The 12184-nt window shown below is 44.1% G+C and overlaps 1 protein-coding gene across 1 annotated transcript in view; it reads right to left on the reverse strand.

The window, feature by feature from the left end:
- Positions 1-11576, reverse strand: part of LOC124721825 (ITG-like peptide) — an 87656-nt gene extending 76080 nt beyond the window's left edge. Inside the window, exon 1 of the mRNA XM_047246947.1 lies at positions 11469-11576. The gene's annotated coding sequence lies outside the window, so the exon portion shown is untranslated. The remainder of the gene's footprint in view (positions 1-11468) is intronic.
- Positions 11577-12184: the final 608 nt, after the last annotated feature.

The raw sequence follows: 12184 nt of genomic DNA on the forward strand, positions 1-12184 counted from the left end.
TTTGTGATTGCAGGCTTTGAACACTTAAGTCACCAGTGTAATGTTGACACCTACCATGGGAGACGGTTTCTGCACGAGTCCCATGTAGTGGCTATTCATTGTCGGCAGCGCTGGTCTCCAAACAGGGAAGTTTTAAGCTCTCAGGACCCTTTGCTGCACCAGGCTGACTGAGGTGGTACAGTCGTTCTAAAACGCAGCAAGGGACCATTTTTCTACTTGAGAGACTTCGTTTCCAACGTGGACGGAGACACAAAACGATCGAGTCTGCTCGCAGAATGTGCTGTATAATGGGTATAATCAGGCATGTTAGCCTGAATCATCTCCCAAACGTCAGTGAGATGAAAGTCTTTGACCAAGATATGTAGCATCGGGCTTGGTGAATAACCAGGTGTCGGGTCTTTTGAGCGGAAGACACAGCTGAAATTGCCGTCCTCAACGAAGCGATCATAGTAGCTGGAAAACAGGGGAGCCACGTCGTCTGCTACGAACTTGGACCGCTGCCGACGATTCGTGGAGCCAGACAGGGCATAGATATTGATGATGCACATGTAAAAAATGGTTACAGATATGCCTCGGCTGGGCAGGAGGAGTATCATATCTGCGACCAGGATGCATACGCATATCTAAAAGGCCACTCACACCCCGTCTACAGACCTATATGAGTCACAGCTGTAAACTGGTGGTAGCGTGGCATCACCAACTTCCTGAAGAAGGGCGACGTCGACGCCAGAAGTACGAAGCACATCGCAGAAGAGCTGCATCTTTCTTGCTGCGTGAGTCACGTTGATTTTCCATGTCGCGAATCGGTACGTCTGTGGTGGAATCGCGTCTACCAGCGTTGGGGGTGATGTAGAATAGGGTCCCTAAGGCCGCCATGCGTCGTTTCCGATATTACCGAGCAACCTCGTTGGAGGCGTAGACAGTCCTGTGGAGGAGGCATTTCGTCCTCCATATCGTCATCCCATGAGACGCCCCTGTACTGAGGGTCAGTCCAATGCCCATGTGAACATCGTCTTGGTGAGAGAGATCATTAGGTGTCCGCAGGAAGACAGGTGGGTACTATGTTCTTGGCGGCTTGAGCTTGTTGCACATCCGGCTAAACGTGTTGGTCATCGCTAGTGCCGTGCGGCGAGATCGGCGTTGGACCGTCGGCTGGTTGGACGGCGTCCGCACTGACTCGGATGAGTGTCTTGAGGATTCGTGAGCCAGCAGCGACGACGTTTGCGCCGATAGGGCGAGCGTTGTTTGAGCACGTGTTCTTCACTGTCAGGCAACGGCTAGTGGGAGCGTGGACCTATTCGAAGATCTCAGTCGGTACAATGAAGGAGTGAAGTGGGTGTTTTAGAGACGTACTCGCCTCTGTGGAGTCCGTCGCCGGAGCTCGGGCGGCGGCCATGTTGTCGGTTGGAACGACTGCACCATCCAAAGGGTGGTGGGAAGGCGGGACGTGCCGATCATTGCTGTAGCGCCGGGATCGGTCACTTGAAATTAATTCAAGTATATTCTCAAAAGCGTGAAATGACTTAATGTTCTGCAGCGATCAGATATTGCGCTGTTGTAAAAGCTTGGGGTAGCTCTCGATGGGTTCTGCAGTTATCCTCGTCCAGCCATCCAGATTTACGTTTTCTGTAGGTTTCTAAAACTACTTCTGCTGAATTCCTAGTCGTTTCCCCCGGAAAGGCCATGATCAATTTCTTGCACTATTCTCGTTGATTCCGACGTTTTCTTCGAAATTATTTATTACTAATGCTGCAAGGTGTGGCGCTCTTTGAACATATCGAAAATGAGATGGGTATCATTATGCCATTAAGAACCTGTGAATTCGCACATAAGCCAGTGATGCTTCCCTGCTGAGGTGACAAACGCTGCGAAAAGTTGAATTCTGTGATGCGTAGTAGCCTCAAGATGTATCTAGCTGTTAATTGTATGTGATATACTTACCGTTGTTGCTAAATGGCTCTTGAAATCTGAACGCTGTGGCCTGTTTGAAAAACATCATGGCAGACACCAGAAATTATTTAAGTACCTAAATTAGGACATACTGATTGACAGCGTATTGACTTCTATGGCATTGTACTGAATCACTGGAAATTTAGAGGCAGAGCTCTTTTCCATGTACACTGCGCAACAACAATTACGGGTCATTTCCTGGCAGATTAAAACTGTGTGCCGGACCGAGACTCGAACACGGGACCTTTGCCTTTCGCGGGCAAGTGCTGTACCGGCTGAGCTACCCAAGCACGACTCAGGCCGCGACCTCACAGCTTTACTTCTGCCAGTACCTCGTCTCCTACCTTCCAAACCTTACAGAAGCTCTCCTGGTTCGCAGGAGAGCTTCTGTGAAGTTTGAAAGGTAGGAGACGAGGTACTGGCGGAATTAAAGCTGTGAGGACGGGGCGTGAGTCGTGCTTGGGCCGCTCAGTCGGTAGAGCACTTGCCCGCGAAAGGCAAAGATCCTGAGTTCGAGTCTCGGTCCGTCACTCAGTTTTAATCTGCCAGGAAGTTTCATATCAGCGCTCACTCCGCTGTAGAGTGAAAATTTCATTCTAAACTAAGGATCACTTTTTCGAAGCCCCGTACCTGTTTCAAACTGCGACGCATAAGTTTGAAACTTCGCTTAAAGTTGCCTCCACTTTCCTCTGCGACGGTACAGAAGTGTGGCGCCCTGCGACTTCACCATCACGCCCGGCGACGTTTTAAACACTAAGTTGTCGATACATGCGAAAAAAATAGCCACTGCTCCGAAGTTCATGTGAGCTGTAAACTGGGTTAATGATTTCATATTGGCACCAAATTTCATCAAAATTCTGCCCAACGTGAACGTGTCACATTATGAAAAGGTCGTCACAGCCCCTCTTACCATATTTCACTCCTTCTTTTGACGTCTCTCCGATGGTCATCAAAACCGCGACACCCAGCGCTAATAATCACACGGTTTTCTTATAGGTGTCCGAGGAAAACATTTCAGAAACTTTGCCTCTCAGAATCGACGAGAAGACCTCAGGAGGTGGCATAATGGGCGTTAATCAAACCACCTTTTTCTCTGGGAGGTTGGTCCCAGCACATTACAAGGTTAAAAAAGACTGATCGCAGTGCAATGAGGAACAGGAAGATATTCTTGACAACCTTTTACACTGCTGACATCCTCGGACGTTTCAACTCTTCTCTAAGGGCAGTGTTAGGCTGCATCCCTATCGATCGTGGTTCCGACCCCTTTGGAGTGAAGAGCGATTGCAAATTTTGCTCCCGTGTACAAAGTAGGACGACTAGGGACCGTTCAGAATCATTCGACGAAATTGGATCGTGATCCGAAGCAGCAAAGGGTACTTACACTTCTTCCACACAGCTGTTTTCCATCCTCCTGCCGCGTGCTCACACGAGAGTGCAACATTAATATGTGCGTGAATAGATCGGCGAAGGATCCTTTCATTATCCCACTGTTCAGCAACACCATCGGTGTCACTCACACACCTTTTTTGAGCATCTTAGTAATGTACCTTTAGAAATTTCGACACCGATTCAGCCTTGTGCCTGCTCTAGTGCCTGAGGGCTAGGCAAACCCTTCTACACCCTTTGGGTGGGGTTTGCATACTTTCAGACGTTAGAGCAGCCACCAGGCTGAATTGGTGTCAAAGGTTATGACAGGTACACATGTAACAGGCTCAAAAATGTTGTGTGGGTGACACCGAAAATAGTGTCAAACTGAGGGGTCTTATAGGGATCCTTGCCATTTTATTCACGCACATGTTAATGTTGCACTCCTGCGTGATTACGCCATGAGTGGGTGGAAAACATCAAGCCTGAAAAGTGTCAGTACCCTTACTGCTTCAGTTCACGTTCAGATTTCGTCGAATCATTTTGAACGGTCCGTAGTGGTTCCAGTATGTACTCGAGAGCAATAATTGCGCTGCTCTGCACTCCAAAGCGGTGCGAAAACATTCACCGGGGATGCAGCCCCACACTGCCCTTAGAGACAGGTTGAAAAGTCTGAGGGTGTCAACAGTGTCAAAGGTTGTCAAGAACGTCATTCTGTTGCTCTTCACACTGCGAACACCGTTTTTTAACCGTGGATTGTGTGGGAAGTAACGCACCAGAGAAAAGTGTGGTTTCTTTGACGCCCTTTATGCTACATCCTGAGGCCTTTTGTGGCGACTCTGAGTGGCGGTGCGGCTGAAATGTTTTCCTCGGCCACCCATAAGAAAATAGCGTTTCTTCAACGCTGGGAGTCACAGTTCTGACGTCCATCACAGAGACGTCAAGAGAAGAAAGGAAATGTGAGTAATAGGATCTGTGACGACCTTCTTATCGTGTGATACGCCCACGGTGGCGTAGAGCAGAATTATGATGAAATTTGATGCCAATGTGACATACTTAACCCACTTTACAGCTTACATGAACTCCCGTGATAGGGCTTTTTTCTCGAATTTGTCGACACCTTGCTGTCTGAAGCGTTGCCGATCGCGAAGATAACGTCGATGGGTCCCACTCTTTGTACCATTGCAGTAGGAACCTTTGATCCAAATTTCAAACATATGCGCTGGAATGGGAGGTAATTAAGGCGTTTGGAGAAAGTGATCCTTTGATTATGTAGCGTAGTGTGTATGCTTCTTTTCAAGAATCTGAAGAGTTCTTAAAAAAGAGACCTTACATATCGTCATAAGTCTTTGATTCGGCCCATTATTTGTAATTTTATAGCCTCTCGCTTCGCCCCGAAGTGTGAACTGAAACGATTGTTGACGACGGGTTAAGGATTCGTTCTCCTCAGCTAGCCTACAATAGAAGCAAATTTTACAACCTTTTTTCCAGATACTAATGAAGCAATCAACGTAAATCTTTTTTCATGCTGTTTATTGATACTTGGACAACATTATCAGATTTTTTGGAGAAATTCAGTCATCTTGAAGCCCCCCCCCCCCACCACCACCACCTGAGGAGTTAATATTGCTGTGCCCAAAATGAGATGTGTCCATGACAGAAGTCATGGAATCTGAAAATTTTATCTGAGATAAAAAAGAAGGAGTTTTTTATATCCATAGAATGCTGCTCATGGAGTAATAGCACAGATTTTTTGAAATCTGACGAAGTAATAGAATGGTAGACGTTTCAAACGATGTTGTAGTTTTTTCATGTGTTTTTGGCTCTTTTTTGCAGTAACTACTGAATAAATTAAAGTAACAATTAGCCTCTCGCTCTTTGAAGACATACACGAGGAGTAATTCAACCAAATTTAAAGAGATATCTTTATTAGTATGTCCGTAATCCAGTTCGTCGGCTTGATGTACACTGTACCTCAAGCAGACGGAATCGATTGCGGGCTCACTAATAAACATAGCTTTTTTTAAAATTTGGCTGCTTTAGTCCTCGAACATGTCCGCAATGAGTTATAGGCTAATTTTTTATTTTACTTTGTTCATTGGTTATTACAAAAAACGTGATCAAAAACTCATGACAAAACTAAATCTTTGTTTCAGACGTCCACCATTTTATTGTTTCGTCAAATTACAAAATACTCTGCTGTTACTCCTTGTGCAATATTGTATGCATTTAGAAGATTGTTTGGTTTTAGGTAACATTTGCAAATGCAGGACTTCTGTCATGCTCATTTTGGACAGAGAAAATTCAACTCCTCGCACGGGATCTGAATGATGACTGAATTTCTTCAAAATATCAGAAATTCTTTTCCCAGAATCAATAAATATTGTGGAAAAAGGTTTACGTTGATTGCTTCATTAGTTTTTCAAAAATATCCCAAAAATAGCTTATATTATAGGCCTGCTGAGGAAAATGGGCCATTAATTGGTTGAAAACGATCGTTTCAGTTGGCACTTTGCGGCAGAGTGAGAAACTGGCTGTAAATACACAGTCAATCGAACGAATAAAGGATTTATGAAGAAATGTAATATCTCCTTTTGAGTACCTTTTCAGATTGCTGCTTGAGAAGCATATACACTGCGCAAAATAATTAGAGGGTCACTTTTTTCAAACGTCGTAACTGCCTTCCATTCCGATGAAGAAGTATGAAATTTATCTTGAAGGTGCCTAAAAGATTCCTCTGTAATGGTGTAAAAGCATGGCCCCCTGTGACGTCACCCTCGAGCTCGGCGATGCTTCAGACAACAAGGTGTCAACACATGCGAAAAAATAGGCCACAGCTCGGAAGTTCATGTGAGCCGTAAGGTGGGTTAATGATGCCACATTGACATCAAATTTCATCAAAATTCTGCCCAACACCACTGTGGGGGTGTCACACTATGAGAAGACCATCACGGCCTCTCTTACCTACATTTCATCTCTTCCTTTGACGTCACTGCGATGGAGGTCAGAACCGCGACACTCAGGGTTGAAATCACATAGTTTTCTTATGGGTGCCAGAGGAAAACATTTCAGAAACGCTGGCATTCAGAATCGACGAAAAGGTCTCAGGAGGTGGCGTAAAGGTCGTCAATGGAACCTCCTCTTTCTCTGGGGCGTTGGTCCCCACACATTACAAGCTTAAAAAAGACCGATCGCAGTGCGCTGAGTAACAGGAAGATGTTCTCGACAACCTTTGACACTACTGACACCCTCGGACGTTTCAACCATTCTATAAGGATATTGTGGGCGTGCATACGCATTGAACGTTGTCGTACCCCTCTGGTGTGCAGTGCGATCGCAATTTTTGCTCTCGTTTACAGGTTGGAGCCGTTAGGAACAGTTCAAAACCATTTGACGAATTTGAACGTGATCCGAAGCAACAAAGGCTACTTGCACTTTTTCAACACTTCCGCATTCCGTCCTCCTGTGTTGTGATCAAGCTGTTGTGTAACATTAACATATGCGTGAATAGATCCGCAGAGGGTCTCTCTGAGGACCTCCAGTTCGGTAACACTTTCGATGTCACCCACGCACCTCAGTTAAGCATGTTAGAAATATACTTTCAGAAATTTCGACACAGTCAGCCTGGCGGCTGTTTTAGTGCCTGAGGGTTACGCAATCCCTTCTCTACCCTTTGGGTGGGATTTGCGCGTTTTCAGGCGCTAGAGCAGCTACCACGCTGAATTGATGTCAAATTTTCCGGCATGTATATTTGTAACATGGTCAACACAGGTGTGTGGGTGCCGAACTGGATGGTTCTTAGAGAGACCTTTGCCGATCTATTCAGGCGCATGTTAATGTTTCAATCTGGCCTGATCGCGCCACAGAAGGGCGGAAAACAGGATGGTTGTAAAAGGTAAGTACCATTATTGCTTCGAATTACGTTCAGATTTCGTCGAATGGTTTCGAACGGTCCGTACTGGTTCCAAACTGCACAAGAAAGCAATAACTGCAGTCGTGCTGCACTCCGAAAGGGTGCGATTACGTACAGTGGTGATGCAGCCCCACAATGTCCTTGGAGAAAGGTGAAAACGTAAGGGGGTATCAGTTGTGTCAAAGTTTGTCAAGAACATATTGCTGTTCCTCATTACACTGCGAACGGTCTTTTTAACCGTGAAATGTGTGGGAACCAACACCCCTGAGGAAGGAGTGGTTTCATTGTCTCCCTTTGTGCCACACCCTGAGGCCTTTCGTGAAGATTCTGACCGGCGCTGTTTCTCAAATGTTTCCCTCCGCCACCCATAAGAAAACCGCGTCATTTCAACGCTGGGTGTCGCGGTTCTGATCTCCATCGCTGAGACGTCAAAAGAGGGGATGAAATGTGAGTAGGAGAGACTGTGACGATCTTCTCATCGTGTGACACGTCAGCGGTCACGTTGAGCGGAATTGTGAAGAAATTTGATGTCAGTGTGACATTATTAGTCACCTTACTGCTCACATGAACTTTTGAGCTGTCGGTTTTTTTCCCGCTTGTGTCGGTGCCTTGCTGTTGGAAACGTCGCAGAGCCCGAGGATGGCGTCGCAGGGTGCCACGCTTTTGTGCCATTAAAGAGAAATGTTACAGGCACATTTGAGGCAAATTTTAAACTTATGCGCTGAATGGGAGGCAATTACGGCTTTTCGAGAAACTGATCCCGTAATTGTGTTGCGCAATGTATATATTTCTTATGCACAGATCGTAAAAAAAGGGACCTTTCATTCTTTCGAATATTTACAATTTTGTAGCCAGTCTCTCATTCTGCCTCGAAATGTGAACTGAAAGGATCGATGTCGGTGGATAAAGGACCCATTCTCCTCAGCCAGTCAACAATATAAGAGAATTTTACAATTTTTTTGGATAAACTAATGAAGCAATCAATGTAATCTTTTTGCTCATTATATACTGGTTCTTGGACAACATTTTCTGTTTCCTTTTTTAAGAAATTCTGTCTTCATTAAGCATCTCATCCGAAGAGTTAAATTTGCTCTGTCAGAAACTAGCCGTGTCCACGACCTAACGTCCTGCAGTCTGCAACTCATATCTGAAATAAAAAAATCAAACTATTTTCTTAATCTACATGATATTGCGCACGTAGTAATAACACAGTTCTTTGAAATTTGACGAACTAATAAAATGGCGGATGTCCGAAGCAAAGATGTAGTTTTGTCATGTGTTTTTGGTCACGGTTTTTTGTAATAACTAATGAATAAACCAAACTAAAAAAATAGCCCATTACTCCTTGGAGTCATGTCCGAGAAATAATTCAGCCAAATTTCAAAAAGATATCTTTATTTGTGTGTCTGCAATCCATTCCGTCAGCTTGAGATACAGCGTATTTCAAGCTGACGAAATGGATGGCGAGCACACTAATAAGATATCTTTCAGAAATTTGGCTTAATTATTCGTCGGGTGTGACCGCAAAGAATAATAGACTACTTTTTTATTTGAATTTATTTATTAATTACTGCAACATACGTGAGCAAAAACACGTGACAAGGCAACATCTCTGTCGAAACGTCCGTCATGTTATTATTTTGTGAAATTTCAATAAACCGTGCTACTACTCCACGCGGAATATCCTATAGATTAAGAAAACTGTTTTTTATTTATTTATTTATTTTTATTTCAGATATGATTCGGAGACTGCACTGAAATCACTTCGTTTTTGTCAGAGCAGCTTCAACGTCTCTGACGGTGGGCTTAGTGATGACTGAATTTCTTAACAAAAATCAGAAAATGGCGCCCAAAAATCAATAAATAGTGCGCAAACAGATTTACGTTAATTTCGTCATCATTTTTTTCGAAAAATCGCAAGAAATCTCTCATTTATTGAGGAGAAGGGGCTCTTGACTGTGAGTGAAACCAGGTTTGAAACTGATATTTTGACGTTTGATGAAATGTGCTGAACAATCTGAACAATCCCAAAAAGTCTTCCACGCCAACTACAAGTTTCCTTGTGTCATCGCCTCTTTCACTGTTGGAAACTTTACTCTTCTGAAGAGATGTATAGCTGCGAATACCTTAAGAAAAACTAGGGAGGGACGCTCAGAGGCAGAGAGAGAGAGAGAGAGAGAGAGAGAGAGAGAGAGAGAGAGAGAGAAGAGAGATAACGTCTCAAGAAGACGCTCAGCTTCAGACTTTGGTTCAAAGAGAAATATGGGTGAATTTTTTCACCAATGTATCTTAGTGTGTCTAAGATTTTTACCGAAGCGAGAGTAAAAAACAATAAATGCAGAGACAGGTCACTTGGAAACAAAATGGCGCATGAGATGAGGAATTAAACGAATTTGAAAGAAATGCATCTGGGGACAGCTAAGAAATTTACAAGCAAATGAAACATTGGTATCAAACTCCTTGTCAGGGCCTCCAATTGGCTAAAACGGGCAAAGAAAAGCGGAAATTTGTTTTCATTGCTTCTCTCTTCGAGTCGAATCTCTTCGAGAATTCTGTACATTCCAGTGTGAGTTACAAGATGAAACTAGCATAAAATTAGTTTAGGCTGTCTTTACTTTTTATTAACAGATGCCGTTCTTGTGCTCTCGTGGGAATTGAAAGCAGATACAACACTTAGCTCTGTTTTACAGTACACATGATACCTGTTTAGATTGCCGCTTGCTGTAAGCTGAAATTGCGATAAGCCCTATGCGATTCGAATTGTGTTTAAAAAATTCTGTTACTGTGTTATAAAAAACATTTCTGCTTATTGCTAGAACAACGAGGTTGCCTTGTAGAACTAGCATTGATCAAACCCATCGTTGTAGACCTCTGCATTCTGCGTCGATGTCCGAAGAAGCTGCAATTGAAACATTGACAAAGAACTTCCAGTGGGTTGATGTGCACTTTATTTTTCTGGCATGTTATTAATTAATGAGTCAACATAAAGACTGCTATGGAAAATATATGGTGATTCTCATTTCACTTACTTTAACTTTACTATTGCATTGAAAATCAAGTTTCGGGAGAGATGAAAGTTAAGAGATCATGTTAGTGTTAATACAGCCATTTATGAAAACTTTCTTAAAAACACATTTGTTTCCTGTGAGATACTATGCAAATATTACTAGTAATCACTTTCACATTTCAACTAAAATTCTGAGTTTTTACTTGAGTTTGAGATTATATTGAGTTGGTACAGTAGCTGGCTCATACAATGTTTTTCAGTTTACCAGCCAGCCACATTTACCTCATTCATATTTCAATTTTTTTCATATTTTTAGAATCTGCTAAGACATTTTTCTGATTGTTGCGTGCATGCTCGTGAATATACTGATTTCTCTGAATGGAAATGGAACAGAGACTCGAGGATTTCTGCACGTGAGTTCAATATAACAGTTGAATGATACGAGCGGCTTATTCTAAGAACTTACCTTGTGTTGCCTCGAACCAGCGTAAACTAGAAGAAAAATGTATCTGGTGCTGAAATGCAAGACTTTGAAGTTAAACAAACAAAAGAACATACACTTTGTGAGATGGAAATAACAATTTTTTTCTGTGCATTCAGTTTTTAATTGTTATATGCTCTTTTAAATACACTGTAAGAAGAATGATGCGAACGTTTATAAGATCTGTGAAGCAGATCGTATGTCACTAGTGTGATATCTTATTGACAGCTATATCAAGTTACTCTGACAGAAAATATTCGAGACGCGCTTCCTGATTTGTCACCAGTTAGATTATCTACCACGGGTGCAGGAAGAGAGAGATTCACGTCACAAGAAGTATCTGGTAAAATCTTCGTTATTAAGATAACATATCCAATGATTCTATAACGTTCAGGAATAGTTACTATTTCGAAGCACATTACTTAAAACTTGAAACGAGAGTTGATATTCTTCTATAGAAATGTGAGGCGTTAAATTCTGAAAGCTACTGTTTCAAACAAATTACAAATAATTCTGTTATTTCAGAAAAGTATTTTTGCAGAAAAAGGACGGATAACCAGTGAATGCAAGCAAAATGACTGTTCTCTCTCTCTTGTACCCGTTTTTGAAAAGACCAGTAGTAATTCAAACCATCCACCATCTGAAAGGTGGCGTGCGAGCTAAGAATGCAGATGTAGTGGACTGTTGCACGTGGCAACTGAAAGGTGGAAGCTGTCGGATTTACAAGTTAGGTGCTCTGTTGTAAGACCTACCTGTGTAGGGAAGAGGGCAGCTGGCGCTGCTCAGGGAAGAGGCAGCTGGCGCTGCTCAGGGAAGAGGGCAGCGGGCGCTGCGGTGGCGAGCCGGTGGAGGGCGTCGAGCGACTGCGGCCGACCCGGCGCCGGCGTCGGACTTATATAGGCCGGCAGCCACCGCCCACGCTCCGCCACCCCGGGCTGCCCGGGCGCGCCGCCCCCGGGCCAGCGGTCGCCGCGCATGCGCACTCGCGCACCTCCGCGTCGATCTGGTCCCGCCGAATAGCAGCGATGCGCGCCAGGTGCCGAATCAATCGCGAGCGAGTTTCAGGTGCTCACGACGAATGGCAGTCGAGAACGTTCATCAGATTGATCTGCGCTGCCGGGGTCGCAGTTATTGATTGAAACTAGCTGCAGCCCCCGGTACTCGCGAGGGTGGGAGCTCGGTTCTATTATTAGCTTGCTCCGCCCTAACGACGTATGTCTAGGATCCTCCCTAATTACGAATGTCCCTGATAGGGGCTCCTCGTTTTTCTGACGTATCAAATATAAATTTGAAGCAGATTTTTGAGACGTCCTGTCTCGTTTGTGGGAAGTCGATTCCCTTTGTTTTCGCACGGCTGCCCACCCGTGAAGTAACTGGTGGCCCATCTCGCTGTCGGCTACCACAGAGGCAGTTCTCGACACTTCTCCGAGGTAGTAAGCCGCTAACATCCGGGGCTGCCTCGTTAGGA

The sequence above is a fragment of the Schistocerca piceifrons genome, chromosome X (genome assembly GCF_021461385.2).
Source record: "Schistocerca piceifrons isolate TAMUIC-IGC-003096 chromosome X, iqSchPice1.1, whole genome shotgun sequence".
Lineage (NCBI taxonomy): Eukaryota > Metazoa > Arthropoda > Insecta > Orthoptera > Acrididae > Schistocerca > Schistocerca piceifrons.